The sequence below is a fragment of the Cariama cristata genome, unplaced genomic scaffold (genome assembly GCF_000690535.1).
Source record: "Cariama cristata isolate BGI_N322 unplaced genomic scaffold, ASM69053v1 scaffold23011, whole genome shotgun sequence".
Classification (NCBI taxonomy): Eukaryota; Metazoa; Chordata; class Aves; order Cariamiformes; family Cariamidae; genus Cariama; species Cariama cristata.
In genome coordinates, this window is record NW_009597957.1 from 16,350 (window position 1) to 18,610 (window position 2,261).

Here is a 2,261-nt window from a genome sequence, read left to right on the forward strand (position 1 = left end):
GTGGCACTTGGTGCCATGGTCTAGTTGACATGGGGGTGTCAGGGCAAAGGTTGGACTCGATGATCCCAGGGGTCTCTTCCAACCAAACTGATTCTGTGATTCTGTTTACAGGCAAGAGAGAGGGCTGGAGAGGTAGAGGCTTCTATGAAGCCAAAATCAACTAAACTTACTGCATTTGGAATCCGAAAAGTTTAGAACTATGGTGGAAGGGTATCTTTGAGAGTATATGAAATCAGTAATCCCGCTTTCAGATGAGGTGACAAATATGTGCCTTTCCTCATGTTAGCATACACTTTATTCCATCTCTTACTAGAAATTGGGACCTACTCAAGGAGGCTGCTGCTACTTGCAGCCTTGCTACATCCTTGTAATATTGTAGTAAATCCTTCAGTTTGCCTGTGTATTGAGTCGGAGCTTGTATTTATTTTAACTTATTTAATATGTTAAATGAAACTTTGTTTTACGCTTATGGCTGTCTAAAAAAGAAAGCAAAATACAAGTGTTTCTTGATAAATAAGCTCTTTAGTTTTCTTAATTGTTCCATTTCTTAGCATAGGAGGTACGTGAGACTTATGTATACAGCAGAATAGGAAAGCAGGCTATTGGCTACTGTTAAGGAAAGCTACTGAAAGTTATTTGTGGCTTTTTTTTTTTTTAGGCGAAGAAAGCCATGAACTTAACATACTACTGCATTGGAATCCTCTTGATTTTGTCAGACTGATGTAATATCTGCTGCCAGTGACGAACTTGATAAAAACTGCTCTGTTATCACTACAGGCTTATATTTTTGTAGTGGCCTGTGCTAGGCAATGGTTGAATGGGAGATACTTCTTGCGATCCCAAAGAAGCATATGTATGGGTGTGTATATTTTCAGTAGTTGTAGGGGGTTCTGTTGTTGTGTCCTTCGGACTTCTGAAGAACACCTTCTGTCTTGTATGTATGAAGCCCTTGTTATTAAGCTGTATCTTTATAGAGTAATGACACAAGGCTTTTGCCTTGCACATTTTTTCAGCTTTTTCTTTTTATAGTGCAAAATACTTCTGTTCTGGTCACTATCCCTTCCTTGTCAGGTCCTCTGTTTTGAAGAGGCATACATGCTGCTATTTATTTAGATGCAGTAACGCACTTTAAGAGTGTTTCTATGCCATTTCGTATTTTATTATAACTAGCAACAACTTAGTAATGCGGATTTCTTGGAAGAATTACCTTTGATTTATTTAATATGCAAATTAGCTTGTGAAAACATTTCAATCTTCAAACCTTTATAGTAACGAAGCAAGAATACTGATACAATGAGTAATGGTGACTTGACATCAGACCTACTTTATTTTGTAGTCCAAGTAAAATGTTTTACATCTGTAGATATGGGGTAAAAGGGTAATTTGCTCACAGATATGGTGAGAACTTTATATGTGTGTCTCTGAAAACATGTTAAAATAAATACTTTTATTCAACGGCTCTTACAAACCATGTTCTTGTTATTTAGGAGAATGCTAAGTTACAGAAACTAAGGTAAGCACCACAGCATCTTGACTGCCTCTTGTGCGAAGAGCTGCAAATGAATGCACCTTTTGGGATACTTGTGAAGTTTAAACCAAAGAATCTGCTTGGATCCCAAGATATGTTTTGAACAACATTATTTCATGTCTGCAAACTGCTTTCAAGGGTAGTTAGTTTCATTCTGGGTGAGTGCCTCGTTAAAAGATGTTGAAGTTTTGAGCTTTTTCCAGCATAAGGAAAAGCGTTTCTTACTAAGTAGTTTAAAAACCATTTTTTTAATAAATCCTAGGGGATTTTTAAAAAATATTTCTTTAAGGAAAAAAATGACCAATACGAGTGCCTGTTCGTAGCTGGTATAAACAAACTTATTTTCAGGTGATCCATGAAAAGGCTTATATTCTAAAGAAACAGCATCTTTTCCACAGGTTTCATAGGCCTGCAGCTGGAGCAGAAAACAATGATGGCTAGCACCAACACCGTCCTCTGCGGTAGTCTTAGCGTTCACCTAGCTAAGAGCAGGCTTGATCATGATCAGTCAGGGCGTCTTTATTCTATTGTCTTGAGCAGGCAGTGCTGCTTAACGGCTTCAGAGGCTTTCCGCCTTCATCTGGGAAACAAGAAGTCCTCCTTGAAAAAACTACAAGCAGAGAGAGGTAAGTCTGTGTGGCAGTCATGCATTTATTAAATGTGTGCTTCAGCCAGCATCCCCAACACAGTTTTGCTTTTATTGACTGCTCAACTAATGATTAAAAGAGGCTGC